We start from the raw sequence: 12,453 nt of genomic DNA, 5'->3' as shown, positions 1-12,453 counted from the left end.
GAATAAAATCCCTTTCCTGTGCTGGACTGGAACTTGTTCTGTGGCTCCTAAGCATAGAAGGGAGATGTCTCCTGTCTCAGTAAAGATTTGTGAGAAGAGTCCCTGAGGAAGGATGGGAAAGAGGGGTGGTGGGGTACAGAGGTAAAATGGATGGACTAACCCCATGATATAACCTCCAAAACCCATTTGTTGGATATAATTTGCTCCCATGCAGGTCAAAAATAGGAAAGGCAGTCTCCACAGGGAGGGAAGGAGGTTAGCTGAAGACTCCCAAGGTGGGGATATTATTGATTCTCAAACAGACCATAAAAATTGATGCTTTGTTGATGAGGAAGGTGGTAATAGTCACAGCAGGAGGCCTCTTCTGATATCTTGACCTTTTCTTATGTGGATTGGTTGGTCTACAAAAGCCAGAGAATTGGACCAGGCAGGACCTCTGTGCCATCTTCGTTCTATTACATTTTCTTTTGTTTGCAGGGGTATACATATGCACACCAGGAGATCTGAAAGTGGCCCTTGAATCCTTTCAGGTGTCCAAGGATTCATCGATGGATTCCCTAAAATGTTCTAGTCCATAAAAAGGAATGGTATTTTGGACCTTGGTAGGAAATCCCAACAGCTGCAGCCAAGGTGCTCGTGCATGATGACAGTAGTAGAGACTGAATGAGCTGCACTGTTGGTTGCATCTAGGGAAGCTTGCAATGAGGTGCTTGCTAAGAGCTAACCCTTGGTTCTGATGGCTTGAAACTGTTCCCAATGCTGCAGTGGAAGATGTTCTAGAAAGATGTTTAATTTGCTGTAACGGGTGTGATCATACTTTGCAATCAGAGCTTGATAATTTGCTTTTCTAAACTGCGGCATTGCCAAAGAGTAGCTTTTATTACCAAAGAGGTTGAGGCAATCCTGGACTTTATCGTATGGCATAGATTAAGTATAGTGTTGTCTACCATGCTCATTTATGGCCTCCACAGCTAAAGAGTTAGAATGAGACTAGAAATAAAAGCTCAGATTTTTTTTGCGGGAATGTAGGCTCTCTTTTTTAATTGGCTCATTTACAGGTAAGTGGTGCAGTTGCATCTGCCAGATGGTTTTGGCAGCATCAAGTAAAGCCTCATTTATTAGAAAGGCTACTCAACGAGAAGATGTCATGTGGAGTATATCCAAGAGCTTATGTTCTGACTCTTGGACCTCCTCCAATGAAACTGATTGCTGACTTGCTTCAGATTCATCAGGTTCTGAAACTGTTTAAAGTCATCGGCAGAAGAGAAGGGAGGAGGCATCACAGCCTCATCTGGAGATGAAGAGATAGTAGTTTGCAGTGTCATCTCCTGGTCCACACTTGCCTCTTGCTCTTCAAAGGACTCCTCATGAAGTTGGGGTTGTTGAGGAGGGAGAGATGGAGCAGGAGAGTGCCTTTCACAATGATCCGTACAGGAATAGCTAGGAACCTCGAATATTGCTGATGGTAGGCTGCCCAGGGGTCCCAATGTGGTCATTGTGGAGGACCATACGACAGATGGGGAGGCATCCGGTGCTGCTTTAAACCAGTGAGAAGAAGCATGAGATTGTTTTGCCCTTGGGGCTTCTCTCTCAGTTAAGGTGCCTGGAAAGATGTCTCTCCATTGGTACGTAGGAGATCCCGGTACAGAGATTTGGAAATCTGAAGAAGGTCCTCAGCATAGTCTAGTGGAAGAGCAGACATTGGAGACAAAGATAGTTGTCTGCCTGGTGCCAACAGTACTGGAGAACCATGGGATACCACAGAAAGATAAGGCCTCAAAGACCTTGCTGATCTCAGTACTGATAGCCATTTGGTGTATCTATTAATATTGGAGATGCTGGCTCATCGAACACCAACAGGTCCTCGGAAAATTTAAACTCCTATGGTACTGGGTGACTCTGCACCGATATTACGTGGGGCTCCAGAGTAACCCATGTCAGTACCAAGGATGTTGATAGGTGATACTTTTCTAGCTGATGGTGTTGGTACCAAAGTTGCTAGGCAGAGGTACCAGGGTTGCAGTCTGGGTCACCTGTTTGGGTACCGAGGTTGGTAATGAAAAGTCTGATAATGAGGCAGAGTGTTTAGGATTGCTGCTGGAGCAGTCATGTTTGGATGGTACTGCAGACTATTTTGATACTGAGGTATGCACGGTACCATAGACCTCTGAGAGGCTCAAGGTCTTTGACAAGCTCCTAGTAGTGGAGATGCCTGGAGCCTCAGTGGTACCCTTTTTGGGACATGAGGTCTCAGAAACGGTTGACCTGGATGGTGACTGAGGCTTTTTTGAAGTATGCTCTCTCTGAGGAGATCCAGAATCCTCTTCCTGGAAGCTTCTAACAGGGAGGGATAGCTCAGTGGTTTGAGCATTGGCCTGCTAAAACCAGGATTGTGAGTTCAATCCTTGAGGGGACCATTTAGGGATCTGGGGCAAAAATCTGTCTGGGGATTGGTCCTGCTTTGAGCAGGGGGTTGGACTAGATGACCTCCTGAGGTCCCTTCCAACCCTGATGTTCTATGATTCTACCGTCTGTGATCTTATCTTGTGAAGACCTAGGTACAGAGGTTGATGGGGTACTGTGCTCACTCAGATGCTGACGTCCAGGGGGTATCTGGGCCTAGATCCAGGGCCACCCAGAGGGGGGGGCAAGTGGGACAATTTGCCCCAGGCCCTGCAGGGGCACCCACGAGAGTTTTTCTGGGCCCCTGGAGCAGGGTCCTTCACTCGCTCCGGAGGCCCCGGAAAACTCTCACGGGGCCTGGGGCCCCGGAGCTTCTTCTGCTCCGGGTCTTCGGCAGCAATTCGGCGGCGGGGGGGTCCTTCTGCCGAAGACCCCAGGTCCCCTGAATCCTCTGGGCGGCCCTGCCTGGATCTGAGGTTGGTTGGAGGGAGGACTCCATCACGAGGAGCCTAAATTTAATCTCCCAGTTTTTACAAAATCAGTTTTGCAAATCTTACACTTAGCTGGAATATGGTGTCGCCCGGACAACACATACACTGGGAACATTCATCATTAACCAGAAAAGCTTCCCAGCAGGTAAAGACAGCGCTTGAATCCTGGGGATCCTGGCGTACCAAGTTGACAATGACCCCCAAAGTGGGGGTCAGAACAGAGGGGAAAAGATGGGGGAGTGATGCAAAAACTAAATGGAACCCTCTGACATATAAATAAAGTAGAATTTTCAAAGAACCAAATAAGCTAAGCTAAAACTATAATTAAAACTTGAGGCTAAGCTAAGCAAAGCTGAAGAGGGCATGCTGGATGTTCCATCTCAAGTCATCGGGTGGTTGAGAAGGAACTGAGGGTGGTTTTCCCATGCAGCTCTATATCTCCTTGGTGTGCAGGATGTCTGGAGTTCATCCGTGGGCCGAACAGGCATTGCAACCAAAGGTCTCTGATCAAAGGTACATGCACACCTGAAGTGGAGCACCCATAGGGACACCACTCAAAGAATAATCAAAACCTTTTTATGGCCATTCCTGTGCTTAACTCACAAAACAATACCTCCCCCTTTATTTGCATAAGGGTAAATTAAGCTAACTGTAAACTGTAATAATTTTGTTTATCCTTCCTATTGCCTTTCCTTTATCACTTTCACTATTATGTATACATTTAAGTTTAGGGCCAGATACAGTACCCATTCAAGTTGATGGCAGCTTTTCTATTGACTTCAATAGGTGTTAGATTGAGTTCTTGGATTGTGAACTTTTGGGGGAAGAAAGTAGGGGTGAGATTGTATTCACCCATTAGGGAGTGTCTTCACTCAAATCTAGGTGTGATTGTATCTTGGCAAGGCATACCCATGCTAGTTTTAATCTAGCTGGTATGGTAACAAAAGCATTGAAGACCTGGCTGCAAGGGCTTCAGCACAGGCAAGCAACCCAAGTACAAATCCACTGGGGACTCTGTATATTGTACTCGGGTTGCTAGCCCATGCTAGCCCACCATGTGTTCAAGCCTACTGTTACCCTTGCTAGCTAGATTAAAGCGAGATAAATATGCCTACCTGTGGTGCAATCACACCTTCTCTTGAAGGGAAGACATTATCAGAAGTACAGCACAGAACTTGCAGCCCATGCGAATGAAGTACTAATGTGGCTTTAAGGCCCCCAGTGAAATTAAGACAGCTGTGGGAGGAGCCACCCCAGAGCTGCCCTATGGGCCACAGTGATCCCCAGAATGTCTGCAGCACTGCATGCTGCTGACCCTCCCCATCCGAGCATGTCGTATCTGCCCCACTCTTGCCCCTAAGCCAGGGTTTGTTAGGGAATCTTCTGAACGCAGCTTTACATGCTGTCTCCCATGGTGCCTGTGCTGGGAAAATCCTCCCACAACTAGATATGGGGCTTTTAGGGTCCCCTTTATGCTGCTCTGGCCCTTTCAACTGGTATAAAGGGACCAGAGTAGGGAGAAGTTCTCCTAGAAAAAACACCTCACATCTCTTCTATATCTGTAAAGAGAATTATATAGCTGAATTGCTATATAAGCAGTAAAGTTATCTCTAGACAATTTGATTTCCATTTAGGATTCTTAAAATGACTATCCAAAAGCACTGACTGCTATAAACTGGTCAGTAAAGACAACAGTAAGGGTAACAGATTACTGGGAAATCTTTATAATCACAGGCTTTGTCTACACTGGGGTTTTAGGTACTGTTGTAGCTGCCTGAATGCAAACTCTATCACTGCACCAATGTCAATCATGGAATGTCAACTTATCCCAGTTTCAAACCATAGCTCAGCAAGTACACAATGTTGTTTAGACATTTCACATAAACTTTTAACTCTTTGACCAAAATTATATGTATTAGCAGACATAGGAACATCACACCAACCTAGCACAAATGAGATAAACTCACAAATAACTTATTCTTTAGGCCCCTTTTATGCAGAAGCTATCAGTTCACTTATCCTGGACAGCTTTCAGTTTATACAACACAATTTGCTTTTGTTTAGTGTCCTTCTCATTCCAAAAGATAGTGAACTGGGTTGAAGTCTTACCTGAGCTGGTACGCCAGTTTTTATTAATACTTGATCGTTCTTATTTCTTCCAGAAATTAAAGCTTTTATAGCAGTTAAATACCATGAGTTCGGTGAAAAATCAACCAGGAATAAGAAAGATTTTTATTGGGAACAGAAACAGTTACTGGTCACAATATTTTTTGTTGCAAGTCTCCACCTCCTGGCAGGAGGATAGAATTGCCACTATTCACCACTGTTTTGCTAATAGCCAAGAGTGAGAATTCTTGAACTTCTGAGAGCTCTTGAACTCGCACTAATTGATCATGAAGTAACAGCCAGAGTTGCATCTGATCTGAAATTCCATCTCAATATCACAAAAGGCCACAGTTGTGGTTCTAGCACAGAAATTAGGTTGAGGGCAGAGGACTAATTTATAGCATTGATGTGGGAGAAAAACCAAAGGTTAAATTTGGGGGTGGAGAGAAAAAGTGGTAATGGTGGTACACTGCAAAGCTCTGTCCTCAAAAGTAAGTTCTGCTCATGTGAGCTGCCAATATAGGACAGGACTCAGTAATACGTGCAGATGTTCAAAATATTAATATCATCTCTGAGCTCCACCAGGTCTTTGAGCATGGCTTGCCATTGGTGGGGCTTAACTATGCCCATAGGCTCTATCAGGCTCCTTCCTAAGAGAAAAATGTGGTGGCATCTTCCAAATGCCTCCCATTGGTGGCACCAAATGGAAACATCACTCACAGTAAGTTGTGCAGATCTGCGATACCCTTCTCTTATGTGAGAAATTAAATAGTTCAGAATGGAAACATTTAAATCATCACCATTGGGCCTCTGAGATAACCCCTCACTAAAGTGAATGGAGCACTTGGTTCCAGGCTCTCTGCAGACTCAGTTCTGCATTGGTTACAGTTGGTTCACATTATTGAGGTTTTCTTCAAAACACATTTTGTTAAAAATGAAAGCTCAGATTCTGGAGAACAAGATAGCAGCTTTAAAAGAGGTACAGGTAGGCTGTATCAGTACATACTTGGTCAATTCAAGCGCTTGAGAAAATACCACAAGAAATACTGTTTTTGTGGTGTTTCCCTTCACACTAGGCAATTAAGCCCCAGCCTTATGTTTCAGGCCCCTGAATACTATCCACAAATGGCTTTTCTTCCTCTTTGCTTCACACAGGAGATGAGGCAGGGAATAGATACACATCCTCACACTGCCCTTAAAAAAACTGGGGGAAGTCATCTCCCTAGTTCAACTCATTGCTCATGTCAGGGGAGAGAAAAGTGGTGGTCAGTGCATGGGAAGATGAGGAGCAGTGCAGTTTGAGAGGGCAGCAGGCAGTAGTGCTGAAAAAAATTCCTGCCAAGGGACCCCATTACTCTCATTTCATTCCCAGCCTTGTTTCTCCCCCGCCTCATTACTTATTTTTAGCATCTTCTGCACATTTCTTACACTGCTCATTTCCTCCCATCTCCTGCTCCTCTACTGAGACCCTTCTTCAGATGCCTGTTCCTGTTATAAAAAACTTAGGCCACTTAGTATGGGAACAGAAATAATGCCATGTGATTTAGGTAACCAATCACCGCAGCCTGAATATTCAAAGGAGAACACTACAGCAAACAAAAAACTCAGTTTCACATATATGCTCAATAAAAATGATTTGATAAATAAAGAATAAACTCAAATTGGTAAAAGTCATGTTGCAGAACTGTCCAGTAGAAAGTGAGACACAAAGTGGGTGAGGTAATCTCTTTTATTAGACCAACTTCTGTTGGTGAGAGACAAACTTTTGAGCTACACAGAGCTCTTCTTCAGGTCTGGTAAAGGTACTCAGTGTCACAGCTAAATACAAATTCGAACAGATAGTTTAGCATAAGTAGTTAGCACATATTCTAAGGGAATATTCAAAGCGAAGTGAAATACATGGAATATGTTTGTGAAAAAGGGCTCAATCTGACAAAAATATTTTACAATCAAGTAGCTCTAGTTAGAATTATGTTGTATTGCACTTCATGCTTGATTGTCAGAGAAAGGATTTGAAAGGTGGATAATAATGGCTAGATACCAGAACCTTTGATGCTACAAAGAAAACAAGGAAACTGCCAAATTTTGAACTGCAGAAAGTGTTCTGACCACTTAAGTAACCATACAATCAGTATTTGGAGAATGGCTAAAGAAGCCTGGGCAAAAATATGCCATATGAGGAACTTTTTCATACTGCCTTCTTGTCCTCCAGAATGTAAGCTTTCGTTATTTAAAAGTAAGCCTCCAGCTCTTATGGTTTGTGCGATAAATTTGGTTCAGGTTTCAAGGCTCACTGAAGCAGTGACATCTGCCTGTTTGCAAATCCTGAAGCAGCTGAGGGGTACACCCCATTCATTTCAATGAGTTTTAACTCAGATGACAATGAAAGTACTTTAAATGTCAAGATATTAGAAACGAGAAAGCGAATCATGTCATGAAGATCTTACTCCTGAAGGCATTCTGTGCCAAAAAATTCAAAATTCGGCACACAGTATTTTAAAATTCTGCAAATTTTATTTGTCAAATAAGTGTGGCGGCACCAGCATGGCATTGGGGAGCATAGGCCACTGGCTGCACAGAGGTGGGAGATCACTGTGCAGTTTCCCCGGACACAGACTCAGCGGTGAGGCTGCACCAACCCTGACACAGCGCAAGGACTGGGCCTGCCCCAGAAACATCCCAAGGCCCTGCCCCTCCATGCCAGGTGCACCAGGTGTGGGCAGGCAGGCTCAGCCCAGCAGGATCCAAGTGTGAAGGGGCTTAGTGTGGGGTGATCCAGGTGTGGGTTTAGAGGGGTCTGTGTGGGGCAATCTGAGTGGGGGATTGAGGTGCAGGGGTTTGTTGGGCGGGGTGGTGTTCTGGGTGCAATAGTAATGGGACTCTGCAGGGGGGTCCAGATGAAGATGACTGGAGCTCAGCAGGGGGTCTGGATCTAGGGTGGATAGAGTTCAGCAGGGGGGTCTGGGTGTAGGAGGGGATAGAGCTCAGCAGGGGAGTCTGGGTGTGAGAGGGCTAGATGCTAGGAGTATTGGGCTCAGTGAGGTTGGGGATCCAGGTGCAGCTGGTTGAGGATCAGTTGGGTGGAGACCCAGGTGACTCATCGGGATGGTCCAGATGCAGGGGGAGTGGGGCTCGGAAGGGGGGATTCTGGGTGCGCGGGGAGCTCGGCCGGAGGGTCGGGGCATGAGGGGATCTGGATGCATGGGGGTTTGGCAGTTGGGGGAGCAGCTCCCTATACAGTGATACTCCCCCTGCCGCTGAGGAGCAAGGGGTTGGGGCGGGGAGGGGGAGAGGGAGGAGTTTGCAGAGCTTCCTGCAGCTTGGAGAGAAATCTGGGGGTGGGTCTGACTCAGCGCTGGATGCTGTACAGGGGAAGAGGAAGTCCCGTCCTCCCCAGCCCAGCCGGACTAGCAGCTGTGCCTGGCACAGGGAAGATCCAGTTGGTGGCTCCTACTCCAGTTCCTCCCCCTGCCCCACAGTGATTTATGTCTCTGACAGCTGCCCTGGGCACCCAAAACATACTGCTGGGGAAGGTTACATGACTGCTCTTGTGGCTTCCCTTTGCTTCCCTGTCAGAAAGTCATTTTTCTACAGGGAAGCAAAGAAATCTGCGGAGGACATGAATTCTGCGCATGCACAGAATTCCCTCAGGAGTAAGATCTGCAGAGACTACTGTGAATGACCACATACCCCCACAAGCAAGTAAGGCTTGAGAGAGTATCACCACTTGCCCCCACCCCCAAACAGAAGCCAGCTCAAAAAGGTTAGTACACACCTCTGGAACATAGCTGGACCCTACAGGGGGGAGCCAACCCTAAAGTGTCCACAGAGCATACATGATGAAATTTTCAGCATCTGCACAAAGTACTGCAAGTGGGATCTCATATGTACACAATTCATTTGTTGATGGAACTTAGATTACCACTACCTCCCTCCAAATCTGACTTCTGTGTGGAAATATCAGAGACAGCCCCCACTGGAACTGGAAACAGCAAGATGGACAACATTGTAAGCTAGGGTAGTCTCACTCTCTTGGTTTTCTAATTCTTGTCTTCCCTTTCCCACTCCCGCGTGGACAAAGGCCAAAAAGATTAAGAGGTTGAGGGGACATTTTCAATACCAGGAGGCATAAAAGAAAGGAGTGTTTATTGCAAGTCTAAATGAAGGCACAGATGAACTTGACTATACACATTACAACCCACCGCACCTGAGAATAAAAACACAAATCAATGATGCAGCTAATAATATGGGAAGGAAGAGAAAGTAAACCACTAAAGCCTTTCCCAAAGTGTATGAGATCTTGTACCTTTCCATTCGTGATTAGCAAGCTCCAGTCCATGTCAGGAAAAATAGTACTCAGTCACTGCCCTGGTTTTTATCCAGCAAATCTGCACTTAGTTTAACAAACCTTCATCTATCTAGGGACTTCTAAGCAGGCTAGCCCACAAACAGCCTCCCTCAGCTGGGGTTAGGGAGACTCTGGGGTAATTCAACAAAGGGATCCCAGACACCATGTGGCCTGGAAGCTCCCTGTGGAGATGTCCATCTCCTCCAATACAATGGCCAAATCATTCAAGAACTCTTGACACTGGAACACCGAGGTGCAGAAAGGTTCATTGAGGTCTGCTCCAATTCTGTCTGGCATTCAGGGAACCTGCAATATTTCTGCAGGGAGGATATGGCTCTAGATCTGCCTGGTGATACTTTCTTCCTCGTCAGGAAGCTTGGATTCCATTCTCTGTGGAACAGTTACCATACTGAAGATAGACAGTCACAGACTTGCAGCCTGGATAGTTCAGGTTCCAGTACTAGCATACATAACTTGTCTGTTTAAATAAATGTTTATATGGCAAGAAAGCTTGCTCACTGCTAGATAGGACATGGTTTCCAAAGCTGATGTGGAAAGGCTGGTTAAAAAAAAGGGGGGGGGGGTGGTCACACGGCAGCTTCATTATCAAAGATCCCAACGTCAGAAACACGAGTTTAAATCTGTCATGTATATGTAAAAAATATACATGAATCCAAACAGTTTCTGAGAGGAAAGGATTATTTAACAGTAACTCTTGCTCTTCGAATGTTTTGCCTCTACCGAGCCATGCTCTAGGAGGCTTGTGCCTATCCACAGACCTTCTCTCAGAGCAATAGGTGTCAGTGAAGGGACATGCATAATTCTCAAACCCAACATTCCACCCTGCCCTCTAAACATTTCCCCCTTCTACTCTACCTTCAGAAACCCTATTTGAAGTGAGAATCCAAAGCAAAGAGAGAAGATCTTGATGAAGGCAATACATTCAGACCACAAATTACTTAAGTAGCTCCCCCCCCCCCCGCCCTTCTGACATTGCTTCCATGTAGAGATTAGCTTTAGCAGTGGGCTAAGTACCCCTACTAGTTGAACAGTGACTGAAGTACTGTCTTCCCCCAACCAGCACCAATTCTTGATGCACTTGAAGCCCTCCAGATCTTCTAGGAGGGCACACTGCTGATACAAGACATTCAGGAGCAAGAACATCAGGTATTTCATAATAGGACTGGATGTATACTCTCACAGCCCTTGAGCTGGAGGTAAAAACCTTTAAATTTAAGGCCACGGTTTGTTCATCTTTCTAAATGACTTTGTTCTGTCTAAATAGTAGTTAATAGCTCTTGACATGTAGGTGTATAACCTCACATTTACACTCAATTTTTAGCCCCATGAACCAGAGCCATCTCCTGTGCCTTTGCAAGATGTGGAAGTAGATAGTTCAAAGGTTGAGAGCCCTGACCCAAATCCTCAAGGGGTTGAGAACAGGAATTATGCTCCATAGAGCAGGCATGCAAAAGTTGTTTATCCTTAGGTCCAAAACAGGACAGAGACCACCATTTCTTCCCTGGTCAATTGTCCCCAAGACTCAAAGGTCAAAATAAATGGTTTCCCATGTCTCAATCCCCCCGCCAAACCCCACAGGGGTGGAGCAGTACAGGAAAAATTAGGAGCTGCAAGTTCCAAGACTCATCACATTCCTCTGATGCATCCTCTAACTTTGTACGGGTGCAGCAGCAATACCTATAGCTGAAGGGGCAGATCTTTGCTTTCTTTAGTAGGCATGGAAATATCTTCCAGGTTATTTCATGCTCTACTGGCAGACAGCTTCTGAAGAAGACTGCTGTAACTTACATATGAAATCAAAATACAGATTTTCTGCTGACAACAGGGTGATTCAAGCCCAAAAGAGCTGGCTGTGAACTTTGTGATTTTCATCCTTCTAACAGACCAGTTTTCCTTGGGTATCTTGGACACTACCTCTGGGGTGCTAGCCATGGCTGAAGCCGTGTCTGGACACCACCTTGATTTCCATGAACGAATCCAGATATTTCTTTTTTGGCCTCAAGAATGTACTGGGGACAAGGAGGCAAAAAGCAAAAACACTTGGAAATGTATAGGTAGCCTGATAATTGGCAGCTGCAAAACTCAGATCAGAGGGGCATAAACCTGTTTTCCTAAGATGTCCAGTCATTTGAACTGCCCAGGGGTCAATTACATTTCCAGCTCCATATATCTTATTTGGAAAAAATACTAGAAAAATAATTTGAAGACCTTGTATAAGAAACTAGATTTCCCTGTGACTGAAATAAGAGTCGGAGTGGATTCAGACCTCTTTAGGGAGCTGAAACATTCTTACTGACATTAAGAATTATTCTCTCACTCATGGAGCTCTAGGATGTCAAAAAGCTTGTGCAGCTTCCTGGGCAAAGCTGCAAAGAGAAAGGACAGTTACCTGTTCCGTAACTGGCATTCTTCGAGATGGGTTGCTCAGGTGTAGTAGGTGTGCGTGCTCACCACGTGCACCGATGCCGGAAGTTTTTCCCTTAGCAGTACCCGTAGTGGGGGAGCCCCGCTGCGACCCCTGGAGTGGCCCCTCTATATTGCGCTATAAGGGGTGCTGCACGCTCCCCCCCACCCTCAGTTCCTTCTTGCCAGACAGCTCCAACAGAGGGGAAGGAGGACGGGATGTGGAATACACCTGAGCAACACATCTCAAAGAACACCAGTTACGGAACTGGTAACTGTCCTTTCTTCTTCGAGTGATTGCTCATGTGTATTCCACAGTAGGTGACTCCAAGCTATACCTGATGGAGCTGGGTAGGAGTTTAAAGGTTACCAGGGCGGAGTACCGCCCTACCAAACCCGGCATCATCCTGCGTTTGGGAGACGATCGCATAGTGCAAGGAGAAGGTGTGGACAGAGGACCACGTAGCAGCCCTACAGATGTCCTGAATAGGGACATGAGCCACATAGGCAGCCGACGAGGCCTGAGCTCTCGTCGAATGAGCCTTCATTATAAGAGGCGGGGAAACCCCTGCCAGGTCGTAACACGTGCGTATGCACAAGGTGATCCAGCGGGAGATCCGCTGGGTGGAAACTGTTTGCCCCCTCATGCGCTCAGCTGATGCAATGAAAAGATGAGGGGAT

The sequence above is a fragment of the Terrapene carolina genome, unplaced genomic scaffold (genome assembly GCF_002925995.2).
Source record: "Terrapene carolina triunguis isolate 2854851 unplaced genomic scaffold, T_m_triunguis-2.0 Scaffold95, whole genome shotgun sequence".
Taxonomy (NCBI): Eukaryota; Metazoa; Chordata; order Testudines; family Emydidae; genus Terrapene; species Terrapene triunguis.
The sequence above is the reverse complement of the archived record's forward strand: the minus strand, read 5'-3'. Positions refer to the sequence as shown.